We start from the raw sequence: 16,281 nt of genomic DNA, 5'->3' as shown, positions 1-16,281 counted from the left end.
ATTATCACACTTAAGCGGAATATGATCTAGATGAATATCATAGTCTTCTAATTGTTGTTTCATCCATAAGATTTGTGCACAACAACTACCCGCAACAATGTATTCAGCTTCAGTGGTTGATAAGGCTACACAGGCTTGCTTCTTAGAGTGCCAGGAAACTAGAGAGCTACCTAGAAGATGACAGGTTCCGCTAGTGCTTTTTCTATCTATCTTACAACCTCCATAATCAGCATCTGAAAATCCTATAAGACTACGTTCAGCTACTGAAGGATACCATAAGCCAAAGGATGTTGTTCCCTTAAGATATTTTAAAATACGCTTAACTGTAGTAAGATGAGATTCCCTAGGACTAGATTGGTACCTAGCACACACACAAACACTTTGCAGTATATCAGGTCTACTAGCAGTAAGATATAATAAAGAACCAATCATACCTCTGTATTTGGATTGATTTACCTCTTTACCTGACTCATCTTTGTCCAAGTAACATGATGTTCCCATGGGAGTAGATGCTTCTTTAGATTCGTCTATCTCAAACTTTTTAAGAATTTCTTTGCAATATTTAGTTTGAGAGATGAATGTACCTTCCTTTTTCTGCTTGATTTGAAGCCCGAGGAAGTATGTAAGCTCTCCCATCATTGACATTTCGAATTCACCCTGCATGGTCTTAGCAAAATTCTGGCAAAGAGTTTTATTAGATGATCCAAATATAATATCATCAACATATACTTGAATAATTAGAAAATGTTTTCCTTCTCTTTTGATAAACAATGTTGAATCAATTTTTCCTCTGCTGAAATCATTTTCTAATAGAAAATTGCTAAGTCTTTCGTACCAAGATCTAGGCGCTTGTTTTAAACCATAAAGTGCCTTTTTTAATTTATAGATGTGATTAGGATGTTTAAAATCTTCAAACCCTGGTGGTTGTTCGACATAAACATCTTCTTTGATATACCCATTTAGAAAAGCACTTTTAACATCCATTTGAAATAGTTTAAACTTCATTATAGATGCATAAGCAAGAAGTAGGCGTATTGCCTCTAACCTGGCAACCGGAGCATATGTCTCGTCATAGTTTATACCTTCTTCTTGATTGTATCCTTGTGCAACAAGCCTAGCTTTATTCTTGGTGATATTCCCTTCTTCATCCAGTTTGTTTCTAAACACCCACTTTGTTCCAATTACTTGATGAGTGTCTTTTCTGGGAATTAGTTCCCAAACTTGATTTCTTTCAAACTGGTTGAGTTCTTCTTGCATTGCGATACACCACTGTTCCTCTTGAAGGGCTTCTTTGATGTTTTTTGGTTCAATCTGTGACACAAAAGCAACATTCATGCAGAAATTTATTACATTGCTTCTTGTGCTTACCCCTTTAGTGATGTCGCCAATAATATTGTCTAGTGATAATCCTCTGGGTTGTTGCCATATTTTGCTTAGTTCTTCATCCTGAGGATTGGCATATTTTTCTTCAGTTGGTATCTTTGATAAATTTTCGCTACTACCTGCAACAGATTCTTCTGACTCAAGAGGTTTTACCTCAAGGTCCACAATTTCATCAAACGTAACATTTACAGATTCTTCTATTGTGAAAGTTTTTCGATTAAAAATTCTATATGCTTTGCTTGTTAACGAATAACCAAGAAAAATACCTTCATCAGCTTTTGAATCAAATTTTCCTAAGTTTTGTTTTCCATTGTTTAAAACATAACATTTGCATCCAAAGATTTTTAAATGAGAAACATTTGGTTTTCTATTTTTGAAAAGTTCATATGGAGTACGTTTTAAAATAGGACGAATAAGCATTCTATTTAAGACATAGCACGCAGTACTCACAACATCAGCCCAAAATTGTTTAGGAACATTATTTTCATTTAACATAGTACGAGCAAGTTCCTCTAAGGATCTATTCCTTCTTTCTACAACTCCATTTTGTTGGGGAGTTCTAGGTGCAGAAAAGTTATGAGAAATACCATGTTCTTCACAAAAGTTTTCAAATAAATCATTTTGAAATTCACCACCATGGTCACTTCTAATAGCTTTTATCTTTAGATCCTTTTCATTTTGATTTAAAATAGCAAATTTTTTAAATTCTTTGAAAGCTTCATTTTTAAGAGTAAGAAATAAGGTCCAAGTGTATCTTGAAAAATCATCTACAATAACCAAAGCATAATAATTTCCACCAAAGTTTTTTATCCTTGAAGGACCAAATAAATCCATGTGTAAAAGTTCTAAGGGTTTCAAAGTAGAAACAACATTTTTTGATTGAAAAGAGTTTTTAACTTGTTTACCCTGTTGACATGCATCACACAACTTGTCTTTTACAAACTTTAATTTTGGTAGACCAATTACTAAATCTCTAGAAATGAGTTTATTTAATTGTTGCATATGAATATGAGCCGCACGCTTATGCCACAACCATGGATTGTCTTCTTTCACAACTAAACATGAAATATTTTTATTTGATGCATTTTCTAATTCAATTAAATAAATATTATTATGTCTAACTCCTTTTAATGCAACTTCAGAAGAATCATTTTTGAAAATGGTGCAAGAATTTTGTACAAATGATACCTTGAGTCCTTTGTCGCATAGTTGACTAATGCTAATTAAATTGTGCCTTAGTCCTTCCACATACAGTACATCTTTGATCATCAAGGTATCTTGATTTCCAATATCTCCTTTTCCAAGAATTCTTCCTTTGTTGTTGTCCCCATATGTGACAAATCCTTGTTCCTTTTTTCGGAAGTTTGCAAATTTCGTCTTATCTCCTGTCATGTGTTTTGAGCATCCACTATCTAGGCACCACATGAACTTCCTTGAATTCGATAATTCCTGCAAAATAGAAAGAACAAGCTACTTAGGTACCCAACTCCTTTGTATGGGTCCTTTTAGGTTAGGTATTTAAAATTGTTTTGCAACCCAAACATATTTTCCACTAGAAACACCATAATGTTTAATTCTGCATTTGTTTGAGGTATGACATTTTCTCATGCAATAAAAACAAGATACAACATTAGTGTTTCTGTTAATTGTTCCTTTTTCTACCCATGTTCTACAAGTTCTATAATTATATTTATTGTTAGGAACAAATTTCTTTTTAACAAATTTCAAAATTTTAACTACATTCTCTCATGGCTGTATTTTCTAGTAAATGTTTAAATTTTATGCAAGATTCGCATTCATTACTAGCAACATATTTTTCTTTTTCATGATATAAAATTTTATTTTTCAAATTTCTAATTTCTTCTGCTTGAAATAAGAATTTATTTTTTAAACTTCTCTTTTCTTCTGACATATTTGTAAATTCTATTTTCAAAACATTATTTTCTTTAGTAAGATCTTCAGTATTAAATTTCAAATTTTCATTTTCTTTAAGAAGGCTATCAAATTTAGATTTTAAATCTTTAAAATCCTTTTTCAGTTTCTTGTGAGCAATATCTAATTTTTCAGATTCAATTAATAATGCAGCATATGTTTCATGCAATTCATCTTCACCAAATTGACTATCATTATCAGAATAATTAGAATTACTTACTTGACTGGTATTATCATCATCTGCCATTAAACAGATGTTTGCTTCTTCATCTGAGTCGCTTAAGTCTGAAATGGTCTCATTGTCATCCTCCCATGCAATGTAGGCCTTCTTTTTCTTGAAGTTCTTCTTTTCTTTCTTGTCTTCACCCTTCTTTTGATTTGGGCAGTCCGCTTTTAGATGCCCCTTTTCTCCACAACTGTAGCATCGGTAATTTGAGGAAGATCCTTGGTTTTCCTTCTTTTCGTATTTGAATCTCCCTTTACCTCTAGACTTCATGAACCTGTTTAGCCTCTTAATCACAAGACTTAAGTTTTCTTCTTCATCTGAGTCTTCATCTTCTGATTTACCTTTGCTTCTATCAACCTCAGACTTTAATGCCAAACTCTTTTTGTTGTTTTTGGCTTTTGCTTCTTCTTCATCAAGTCTTCCAAGATCAAGTTCATGTNCCCTCAACTTTCCAAATAGTGCCGCCATAGTCATCGTGTTGAGGTTTTGTGACTCCGAAATCGCAGTCACTTTTGGTTGCCACGACCTGTCTAAAGATTTTAAGATTTTAATNTTNAGNTCATCATTNTCAAATGACTTACCTAGACCAATGAGATGATTAACAATGTTGGTGAAGCGTTTCTGAACATCTGAAATTGTTTCTCCTTGCTTCATCCTAAACATCTCGTATTCTTGGATCAACGTGTTCTTTCTTGCCCTTGTAACATCATTTGTTCCTTCATTAGTTACTTTAAGTACGTCCCACATCTCTTGAGCTGTTTTGCAAACAGAGACCCTGTAAAACTCATCAACAGTTAGAGCAGATGCAATTATATTTCGGGCTTTGACGTCATTTTGAATTCTTTTCTTCTCTTCAATTGTCCACTTATCACGGGGCTTTGGTTTCTGCAAATCGTTAGTTGGAATAGGCGAACCAGATGCAATAGCATCCAAAATCTCACAATCAATAGACTCAATAAAGATTTGCATTCTAACCTTCCAGAATGCATAGTTTTCACCTGTGAACAACGATGGTCTATTGATAGAGGCACCCTCTGCAAAGGTTTGATATGATCCTGCCATTTGAGTGACTATCAAAGCGAGCTCTGATACCAATTGTTAGAATCGCTGCAACGGAATTATTAGCGTGGGATAACAAACCAAGAGGGGGGGTGAATTGCTTATACGCCTTTTTTGTGCCTTTTAATATTTTTCTCAAATTCACTTACACAGCAGATAATTAAACTGAATTAGATAGAGTAAGGAAGAGAGAAAAATTGCACAAGTGATTTTATCCTGGTTCAGATCACAAGGATCCTACGTCCAGTCGCTTATCTCAAAACCAAGATAAACCTTTTTCCACTAAACACAAAACAATTACAATTAATAATCACGCAGAAAATTAACTTGTAAGAGTTTAAAATACCACCTCTCTTGAAACCACAAGAGATGAACTTACACCTCCTTTGAGTCTTCACAAAGGATGACCACCTGCTTCGAATACTTCACGAAGGATGATTCTCTTCCAAGCACTTCCTCAGACGCACCAAGGATGAGCAAGCTATTCCTCTGTCACCGCAGTACCACTTCTCAGCTTTGCAGACAAGAGTTTCTTTAGCTTCAGTACAAACACTACGTTCTCAATGATATAAGATGTTTCAAGCACAAGGGAAGAGTTGTTTTCGAAAGAAACAGTGAGCCAATTTATAGACTCAGACCAATACTCTTCCATTTTACGAAAACTGGCCATTTAACGCATTTAATCGATTAATATTAGTATTAATCGATTAAAATGAGTACAACGGCTAGTTTTTCAAACCTGAAACCTCCAACGGCTAGTATTAATCGATTAATCCAGATTTTAATCGATTAATTAATCGATTAAAGCTAGTGTTAATCGATTATTCCAGAGCCATTTGGGTTTTCAGTGCTAGCCTCGTTTTAATCGATTAAAACTAGGTTTAATCGATTAAAACCGCTTGTGTTTGAATCTAAACAGCAATTTATCATATAGAGAGTACAAGAATCAACCCCTATTACATATTTGAGCACTAATACATCAACTATGATTATTACAAAAGCTTTCAATAATAAGAGATCTTCAATTTGTCTTCTTGGATCATGTGTTGTGCAATTCTGTACATCATCAAAACTCTGTCTTTAATTTTTTGCTAACAGTTAAAACTGTTATGCAAGTCATTTTGATCACTTTAAACAACAAGCTGTACCTGAACAACACTCTATTGAAGCATTGAGATGTCCAAAAAAGATTACAAAGGCTGGACCGATTAAAAAGATTGATGCAGTACAGAACATTGTGTCAGGTACGAATTAAAGGCATTGGAACTAACAACTCTACAACACCGAATGGTTATTTAATACAGCACTGAATGCTAATGCAAAGTTTGTGACAGCACCTTCTAGCACCGAATACAGCACAATGATGGTAGATAGCCTGTTTGAATTAAAGGCATTACAATTAAAGATAATATACCAATCTAAAAATAATACAACATGGTGGTCCAATTCACAGGTCCCAACATAGTTTAATTGCATTCAATAATCAACAACTACAAAAGTGGTCCACATTAAATAATGAACAAGTCGTACAAAAAGTGGTCCCAGCATAGTTTAAAGGGTTAAGCATGTGAAACTACAGGACAAAAAAGTGGTCCAATTGTGTACAAAAAGTCATAGCCATTACTGCATGTGCTAGGGGTTACTTTAAATAAATAGTTTCTCCACTACAACTTGTCTGAAATTACAACATTAAATAAATAGTATCTCCTTTACTCAATTACAACTTGCTTAAGACCCTAAAATTTGTCCAGTCAGTCTTGAGGATGCTCTTGTTCCCCTTTCATGCATAGTTGCAGACCCTCTAGCTTATGGTGTTGGTGCAACCCCTGCATCTCTACCTGATCCCCTTCCAACTTGTGATGTTGATGATGATGCCCCCCTTGCAACTCATGCAGATGCCCCCCTTCCAGATTCTCCCCTTCCTGCATATGCAGCACTTCTTGTAGGCACTCCCCTTGCAGCAAATCCATTTGTTGATGCAGATGCACCCCTTTTGTCCTATGAAAGGAGTAAGATACTTAGATAACACATAGTCATAATAACTCAGCCACACAGTCATAAAGACGAGCATATTGTCGTTCTCCATCACCCACTAAACAATCCATTGCAATTTTCTTAGCTCTTCTAGCCTTCCAATGAGTTATTCCAACACTATATGACTTTTTTATTTCATCTATGATTTGAATCACTGTCATGCCTGCTACATTCACAAATCTGTCAACCAAAACCTATGCAATCCATTCTACAGTTGCACTTTTGCTACCAAATGCCTTTCAACACTTGTGCCCAACTAGAGTTTTGACTTTAAAGGTTTGGCTACTTCCTACCTTGTTAGCCATAATAAGAAAACCACACCCCTTCTTACAAACTGCCCTTACTCTCTTCAAATCATTCTTGACAAACTTCACTTCTTTTCCATTCAAAACACTATGCTCCTGTAGCGCACTCTTAAAATCCTTCAAAGACTTAAACTTCATTCCCAATCTAAAATTGAAGCCCCTAGTCATTTCTTCTGCTTTATACTTTGGAAAGTGTCTTTTTTCTCCCTCACATCCTCATCACTATCTACATTTGAGGACAACTCATTTGTACCATAATCTTCATTTATCTCATGTTGTCCAACCTCTTCGTTAATCACAAATGTCCCCTCACTATCTCCAAATATGATCCTAACACTTTTATTTTTCTTTTTCATTCTCTTCCACCTATCCAAAACTGGATTAATATTTCTTCTCTATTCCTCCACCGTCAGATTGTCCATCCTAAACCCATAATCATCATTTTCCATTCTCTCCTTTTCACTGTCATCAACATTTTCCACCCCTTCGCCCTCAAGAACATTGCCCTTTTCATCCTCTTCATCTTGCTCTTCATCTTGTTCTTCCTCTTGCTCTTCCACCATTTCTCCCTCAACATTCCCCTCTTCCTCTTCGTCATCTAGTAGCAAGTCTTGTACTTCAACATTTCCCTCCACCCCACCAATATCTTCTTCATCCATAACAACCTCTTCCTCCATCTCGTCCTCCATCTCCTATACTCTTACTTCGTCTGCCTCCTGACCAAATGTAAGAAAAGTAATTTCCTCTGCCTGATTGGGTTGGCCATGTTGAACATAGATTTCAACTTCCTCCTTATTTTCCTCTGCATAGTTAGATAACAAAATGGCTTCTCTGTCATTTATGAGTGGTCTGAGGTTGTTCATTGCCTTTTCTTTCGAACCCTTCCACCAAAGCTTGAACTCTCCATCATACTTGAATTCTCTAACAAATCCCACCGCTTCAAAGTATGACTACATGTCGGGATCGATTCTCCTAATAACACGTATCTCTCCTCCCACATATTCTAGACCCTTGTTCTTCATGAACTCCCCCATATGATACAAACACACGTCAAAAACCATTTTTCCTACATGGTCAAATGAAAACTTGCCACATTAGACTGAGAATGCACGGCAAAATGCACATTACACATAGAATTGCCTTTCTTGTTCAACGAATCACAGAGAATACAAATTAAACTAAATTTATATAATTACCATGCTCAACGAACCACAGAGAATCGTCTTTCTTGTTCAACAAACCACAAAGAATTGCCTTTCTTTCACACAAAATGCACGCGCAGAGGAACCACACCAATACGATACCAAATGCAAAGAACGAACAGCAACAGGAACACGAACCTTAACTCATTTTGAGCACCAATTTCATTCCAGATTAAAGAGGAAGCAATTTCATTCCAGATTAAAGAGGAAACAATTTCATCCCTAAATCTGATCTGTGAAAATCCCTAAGTTTAAAAATCCCCATATTACTTAACACATGTCAGCAAAAAAGCAATGACACGTGTTAAGAGAGAGGCAGCAAAACAGTTAACACACGTGGGCAGACGTAAGACACATCAGCAGATTTTTAACGGCGTTAGTTTTGGAGGACTAAAACCAAAGTTTCCTACAGATTGAGGAGTACATTGTACCTTATTTTGAAAGAGGGACTAAAACCAAAAACGCACAAAAGTTAAGGGACTAAAAACATAGTTAACCCTAAAATAAATAACAACTATTTCTAATAAAATAATAGAAATTAATTATATTTAATTCGATATTAATAATAATAGTAATTCTATCATTTTTAATTATTTAAAAAATATTGAACAGTAATAAATGTAAGAACCTAGGAAATAGAGTATTAAAGTTGGTAGGTGTATTAAAATAATGAGACCGAGTACTTTATTATAAAATAATTTCATAATATAAATAGAATTTTCTAAACTCGTCACATTAGTTAAAACACACTCTATCTCTCTAGAACTCTTTCTTTTTGTTTCCTCTCACATCTCTCTAAGTGTTCTAACTCCTCGATCATCTGTTTGACGATTAGGAGGTGTCTAGACGATCTCAAAGTCTACCTATCTACCCGATCAATTTGTTGTTTAGAGTAAGTTTGTACTCTATTCTTTGGTATTTTTCGGTTCATTATCATGCAAAAAGAATCTATTTTGCACGTGTCAAGAAATTCTCTTCCTTGATTATTGGTTCAATTGAGGTTCTAAGATTTGGCTCCAATCCCCAATCGATGATTTGTAGGCTTTTCTAGAAGTTCTTTGCAGTGGACGCAACGGTCGGTGATTTTGGAGCTGTAGGGGTTTTCTAAGGTAAGGGAAGCTAGGATTCTTGCTTTAGTTATGGTTATATTAATAATTGTCTATCTCTATGAATGGTTGTTGATTCTGAAGAAATTACTATGATTGGGTTTTTTATAAGTTTGTTAATTGTCAATTTGGAGGGTATAATGTTGAGTGTAACTGAAATTGTGTGATCTTGATGTGTTATACTATTATGAAGGTGTTTGATGAAGTTGTGTTGTTATTAGAACTTGAATTCAAAGTAGTTGTGATTAGAAATGGTTACGTTTTTAGCTTCAAGTCTAAAAAGGAGAGGTTTTCAAGAGTGAGTTTGAGAAACAAGGGCTAATAAGAGTAAACTATTATTGTCTAGTTATTGTCATGAGGTAAATTGAGACTTGTTGGGTGTATATTGGGTGTTGAAATGTGAGTTATAGTGAAAGTGAAGTTTATAGTTGAAGTTTAAAAGTGTTTTGAAGGAAAAATGAGGTTTTATGTAGTGAAATTGTGAGAGAAGGATTGTAAACTGGTTTGTGGCATTTGGGGACTGTTGTGAGATGTTTTGTGACTTGTCTAAGCATTTAAATTGAGGAAATCTGATGTAAGGGTGTTTGGTGGTTGATAGGTAGAGTTTAGTTTGGTTTGGAACTATAGTTTTTAGGGGTTTGAACTAGTGAGAATTTGAATTATGGGTTCATCTCTGTTTCAATTACATTGTGCGATAAATCCTTTTTTGCTAATGCCCAAAGGGAGAGAAATAATTGAACATTGAATGAGATAGTTGAATGTGTATGACATATATGTGTCTATATGTTTGTGTTTGAAAGTGTGTGAAACAATTTTTGATTGTGTACTGTACATCATGGTTGTTTTATTAATCATGGTTGTTCATCATAAAAAAAAAGGGAGATTGTTGATAGTGGGAGCAATGTGATCGCTGATCCCAATCCATGTTATGTTGTTTTTATGATGATAACACATTAGTAGTAACAACACATGAATGTTGTCATGTCACAATAGAAAAGTGTTTCTGTGTTATGAATTACATATGTGGAATATGTACATGCTTACTGTGTTATATGCACATGATGTGTTAAATGCATATGTTGGACATATTGTGTTGTTTATGCATACTATTGTGATTATATCTGTTTATGCACACTGTATGTTTCTGTGTAATGAAAACCACAAGCTCAAAAGTATATTTGCATGACATAATCGATTACAGTGTTGTAGTAATCAATTAAGGTCATTAGACAACTTATGTTTTGAACTAGGGCAAAATAGCTAGTTTTAATCAATTACATTGGTTGTTAAATCGATTAAAACTCGCGTGCTTGCATATATCCTTTTCAAATGTGCTGTGATGACTTTTTGAGAAGAAATTTTTTTCAAAATCTGTTTTAAGTGTAAAGCTTAATCGATTACACACATTATGTAATCAATTAAGTCTATTATGTTTTGAAAACTGATTTCATGCTAGTCATAACTACTTTAACAATCATATTCTTAAATATGTTTAACTAACATTAAATGCAAATCGATTAGATTAATTGAGCATTCAATTAAGAGTTGAGTTAATTGTAATATTGTTACATCTGTTTTATGTAACCGATTACATTACTAACGTAACCGATTACTTTGCGTCTGATATGACAGTAACTATAAATTGACGCATTGTTTGTAATTCTGAAAGATTTTGATCACTTTTACAATTTCATATCTGATAGTTTTGATCTCAGGAAGATTTTACAGATTACACATACGCTCCAAGAATCAAGAAGCAAAGATTTTGAAGAACCTTGACAGATTCTTGAGAGAAGATTGAGAGCTTGACAGACTGATCAAATTCCCACTGCTGAAGGTGTATTTGTTGTGATCAGAAAAGAATTGTGCACTTGTTGATTTTGTTGTTCCCTGTTTGTGTGCAACAGGAAGAAGAGTGGGGAGCTCTTGGACTTTGAGAGGAGATTCTCAAGGGATTCTGCAGCAGGAACGCGTGGTTCTGTGTGTGCAGGTGTATTTGTTTCTATATTTGATTGTTTGAGTTGGAAAGGTGTTTAAATTGTGAGAGCGTGTTCACTATAAAACCTTTGGTGCAATTCTCTAATCATTATAGTGAAATATCATTCAATCAGTGGTTGATTGGAATGGTGACTGGATGTAGACATTGAGGCCGAACCAGGATAAAAACTGTGTTTGATCTTCTTTCCTTATCTCTTTACATTTTCATTGCATACGTATTTCGCTTACTGCGCAAGAAAAATTTCAAGATCATTTTAATTCTACAAAAAGATTTCAAAAGTGCACGTGTTTATAAAACACCAATTCAACCCCCCCTCCCCCTCTTGGTGTTGAGAAACAAGCTTCACTATTTCTAACAGTCAAGTTCATGCTCTTTCAACTTTCCAAATAATGTCAGCATAGTCATTGTGTTAAGATTTTGTGACTCAGAAATTGTAATCACTTTTGGTTGCCAAGACCTATCTAAAGATTTTAAAATTTTTATATTAAGCTCATTAGTTTCAAAAGACTTACCTAGTCCAATGAGATGGTTTACGATGTTGGTGAAGCGTTTCTGAACATCTGATATTGTTTCTCCTGGCTTCATCCTGAACATTTCGTATTCCTAGATTAAGGTATTCTTTCTAGCTCTCTTTACATCATTTGTACCTTTGTGGGTTAATCTCAGCACTTCCCACATTTCTTGTGCAGTCTTACAAACAGAAATCCCGTAAAACTCATCAACAGTTAAAGTAGATGAAATAATATTACGAGCTTTTACATCATTTTGAAACCTTTTCTTATCTTCACTAGTTTAGGGAACACAAGGCTTTGGTTCCTGCATATTGTTAGTAGGAACAAAAGGACCAAATGCAATAACTTCCCAAATATAAAAATCAATAGACTCAATAAATATTTGCATTCTAACCTTCCAAAATGCATAATTTTCACCTGTGAATAGTGGTGGTCTATTAATAGAAGCACCCTCTACGAAAGTTTGATATGATCCCGCCATTTGAATAACTATCAAAGCACGCTTTGGTACCAATTGTCAGAGCGACTGTAGCGGAATGGTTAGTGTGGGATAACAAACCAAGATGGGGGTTGAATTGGTCTTTAATAAAAACGTGTGCCTTTTAAATTTCTACTCAATTAAACTTACTAGGCAAATAATAATAACAAATAAGGAGACTAAGGTTGAGAGAAATTTTCACAGATGATTTTATCCTGGTTCGGATCTTACCAATCCTACATTTAGTCGCCTATCTCAAAACAAGATAAATAGTTCACTAATCACAAAACTATTACAAACTACAATCACACATATACAATTTGTAATAGTTTAGAAAACACCTCTCTTGAAGCCACAAAAGATGAGACACCAAGGAACGAGAACACCTCCTTCGAATACTTCACGAAGGATGAACACCTCCTTTGAATCTTCACAAAGGATGAAACACTTCCTTCAAATACTTCACAAAGGATGATTTCCTCTTCCAAGTACCTCCTTAGATGCACCAAGGATGAACCGACTATTCTTGTGTCACCGTAGCAGCACTTCACCAGCTCCACAAACACAAGTTTCTCAAGTCAAACAAGAACACACAAGTCTTAAAGGTTTCTGAGTTCTAGATCACAAGAGAAGAGTTGTTGTTGAAGGAAAATGAGAGTCTATTTATAGACTCAAGCAAAGACTCTTCCATTTTTCGTTTTCTACCATCTGACGCTTTTAATCGATTAACTAATCGATTAAATTGAGTGTAACGGCTAGTTCAACGACTAGAAAACTCCAACGATCAAATTTAATGGATTAATCTACTTGTTAATCGATTAGCTAATTGAGTAAATGATAGTTTAATCTATTATTCAATAAATAATTCAAGTTTTCAGTTTTTATTATTATTAATCGATTAATTCTAGGTCCAATCGATTAATTCAATGTGTTTTTGACTCTAAACATAAGTTCTATAATTCTAAGATACATGGAATCAAAAACCACTAAGAACCTAAGTTCTAAACACTAAATTATAATTATTACAAAAAAATTTCATCTCAATGCAAGTCTTTAAAAGATCTTCTTGAATCTTGATTTCTCTTGACTTGATTTGAGCATCATCAAAACTTCATCTTCATCAGACTTGCAACAAGAATCCCCTCTTCTGCAATCTGCAACACCATTTTGAACAATCCTCAAAGTGAACTATCCCCCTATATCACAACAGGTCCAATTCCAGCAATCTTCACAGGATGCCAAGCCTCTCAGAAAATTCCAACAGTCTTCACAGGATGTCAAGCCTACACGATCAATCACATAAGCACCTTCTTGTGCATATGTTGATCAGCCAATGAATGCACAATTGAATCACCTCTTTGAATCTCTTCCAAGAAAGATCACCACCATTTTCTTGGAGAATTCTTGGAGTAACGAGAAAATCTGAAACAGAAATGAAATTGTCAAAAGTCTTGCGAACAAACTAGTGTTCAGTCTATTTATAGATGTCTGTTAAACAGTCAGATTCTCAATCAAATGTGCTACTAATTTAGTCGACTGTATTATAAGGTTATAACAGTTTAGTCAACTTAGTAGCCTATGGTCAACAAATAACAAAACATATTCAATATAGTAGACCAAGTCATTAATGCTCAACTAACTTTTAAAAATATAGTCGTTAGAGTGCAAAAGCATAACAGAATTCCAAATCAAACAACAAATACAGTCGAATATGTAAACCACAATGTCGACTATCACAATGTTAAACACTTTGAAATTCTTTTCTTCTCAAAATCTCACATAGCACTGATTCTCAAAATCTGTACAAAGGTTTTAGCATAGTTGAATCCATTAGTGATGTAGTCCACTGTACTAGAACTTTGTAGCATAAGAATAAGTTCGTAAAAGTGCTTGTGATTTCTTGCTTTAAAATATGTGCAATGAAACATATGAAATGATGCATGACACACATCACATTAAAGCATATACACATGTTCCAGAAATATATCAATCAATCAACACAAGAACATGTAACATAGTACATTGATGGGTGTCGCACCCCATGCAAAATTTCATGTGCATAAAAGAATGCAGTATAGACTAGGAAGTGAATCCCAGGTCGTCTCTCAAGGACCAAATGTGGTTTGAGAATTAGGTCAACACGAAGTGGGGAGGTTTGTGAAAATGTTTATGACTGCTAATGAATTAAATTAAAACGCGGATGCAAACACAAAAGCAAACACAGATGTAAAAGCGGTTTCAAAGACAAAATGGAAACGGTTGGTCATTAACTTAATTACCATGTTTCCTATCCCAGATCAACGACAAGTGCACACTACTCTAATCCAAATCCGACACGAATCACCCAACTAAGCGAAGGCTAATTCGGTCTTCAAAATTACAGACTAAGCGAATGCAATGCACAAATTGAATCAGTCATCCACCATACAGTCTAATCAACTAAGCGAAGAATTGACACCGATTAGGCAACTAAGCGTATACCTAATCGCAGGCAGGCAACAGATTAAATATTAAGCAGAATCAAAGCAGCAGTATGGCAATTAAAGTGCAAGAGTCTCATGAGTAAACTGCTCTAACCTCTAATCCAACACAGTTAACCAACTAAGCGAAGGCTAATTATGCTATCATAATCGCGTACTAAGCAAACGCAATACACCTAGTCCATCCAAAGTGTTTTATACAGATTGATCAACTAAGCGAATATGCAATCACCAACTAGGCAACTAAGCGTATACCCGTTGCAAGAACACAGTCAGATTTCATAGAGTGCCAGGCAGAGCAAAATAAACATAAAGATAGTCCAAGAAATCTCAAGGAAGCAATATAATTTTGTTAACGACCAACCAACTAACCTAAGCTAACATGACAGTTAAATTAAAACTACCAAAAATACTAGACATCATTAAAATAAAAGAAAACACTGAATAAAACATTTGATGCTAAGGTGCGTGAACCGTAAAATGAAATGAAAATGCAATGCATAAAGTAAAAGAAATAAAAAGGCAATTCATCATAGAAAAACTCTAAAAGAAAGCATGAGCAATTTGACCGTGCAGCTGTGTGCTTTTCTACTTGAATATCTAATTACCGTGCAGCACTTCAAAGGAATTGAAATCAGCTATGTGCTAAAAGAAAATCACCATTTTCTCCATCAAAGAACAAAGAAAAACAATCACGTGTGTGTGCTGCTGCAGGACATGAGCTCCTGGATGTAACCCGTTAGGTGCTTCCTTTCAAAAAGTAAATTAGCGCCTTCCCCAAGCTAAAAAAAAAAAAATCATTCCAGCAAGCACGTCACTGCAGCTCCGTGAAGGAATGAATAAGCGCCTCACCCTTTTTTTTTTCAAGAAGCAAAAAGCAAATTTTCCTCTTCAAAAGCTAAACGTGGCAGCCCAACTTCAAATGGCAACGAGCTTGTGTGCAGCTTGCTCCGAGAAAAAGAAAATAGAATAACGAATTGTGCTGAACACAAAACCGTGACCGTGTGCCTTTGTTTTCTGGAATAAAATTCTACTACAATCAGCGTTTCTTCACTATAATAATAAAGTAAATGCATCTCTCTGTTTCATTTTCCAGCAATTGAAACTAAAACGTGCTCTTCCCAAGGTAAATGATCCAAGTATATAAAGCTGCAATCATAAAATGCTGAAAAATAATTCACTTAAAAAAAGGTGTTGAAACTCCCTTCATTCAGCATATTAAATGTAGCAAAATACACATGCTTCAGCCAAATTCCCAGAGTGTAAACATGGTTTAAAGAAAAGAAAAGCTCCCTGGAGAATGTTGACGGATTGACAAGTGTACCAAATCGTACAAGTAATATAAATGGTAAGACCAAGTATCGTTTTCCAAAGAGACTCGTATGGCTTCCTCGTTCGCGTGAATTAAAATAATAAGACTTGAGAAATTAAAATTAATAAATTGGGTTTGAGAGCAAAAATATTAACATGCAAAATAAATGTTGATTCAATTAACAAGTGAAAACAATGGATGGATGGATGTTGTTGGGTACTAACAATTTCATCTATTCCACTCTCTCTTACAT

Source organism: Vigna radiata, unplaced genomic scaffold (genome assembly GCF_000741045.1).
Source record: "Vigna radiata var. radiata cultivar VC1973A unplaced genomic scaffold, Vradiata_ver6 scaffold_396, whole genome shotgun sequence".
NCBI classification, from domain to species: Eukaryota; Viridiplantae; Streptophyta; class Magnoliopsida; order Fabales; family Fabaceae; genus Vigna; species Vigna radiata.
Note: the sequence above shows the minus strand (reverse complement) of the source record.